Raw genomic sequence first — 774 nt, 5'->3', positions numbered from 1 at the left:
TCAGTTCTTCCTGTTGAAAATAAGGGAAGAGACTTCTCTTCTCCACGTTTTCCTACAACATTTACTTTAGCTAACTTGTACTTTCTCCTCATTTTCAAACGTATATGAATCCTGAAAACTGGATAGGTCTCTGCCTCAAGTTTATGACTCAGGGATATTTTCCTCAAGAACCTGGTAGCCATCTCTTTGAAATGTAAACATCAAAGAAATTAGCATCCCTATATCCCAGTGTGAAGGGTAGGGCAGGAGTCCAATTTGGTGGGAGCCTTGTACTAAGTTGCAAAACTACCTCTTGTCATAAAGATAGGAGAGGTTTGTTTTTCCTCAGGATAAAGCCAATTACCAGGTACATTTAAGATGAACCATGTGTGACAAATGACGCTGTCAAGTCCTCTTATTTGAGGGCTAGTTATTGTTTATCTTGAAAATACGTGGCTAATGATTTGTATCTGCTAGGCTATATAAAAGAATGAGATTACCTTTCATCTTTGCACTTTCTTAGCAGATTGCATGTGACGCTCATTACATTCTAGTTTAATGCTTCTTCAAAATAGAATTTTTTTTTTCTTTTTCTCTGTTACCTTTGGGGAGAGGACTTGTGAGTTCTGAGAAGATTTTGTTTTTAGTTATATTTCCCCAACAGTTGTCATGGACTATTATAAAAAGTAACACTTTGACCAATTTGTGCTTTTGGTTGTTCTGTGTCTTTCCTTCTTTAATCAGACGTTCAATTCAGAGTACCCTCTTGGCTAAAAAGCACTGAGGATTAAACAG

The sequence above is a fragment of the Myotis davidii genome, unplaced genomic scaffold, assembly GCF_000327345.1.
Source record: "Myotis davidii unplaced genomic scaffold, ASM32734v1 scaffold402, whole genome shotgun sequence".
Lineage (NCBI taxonomy): Eukaryota > Metazoa > Chordata > Mammalia > Chiroptera > Vespertilionidae > Myotis > Myotis davidii.
Note: the sequence above shows the minus strand (reverse complement) of the source record.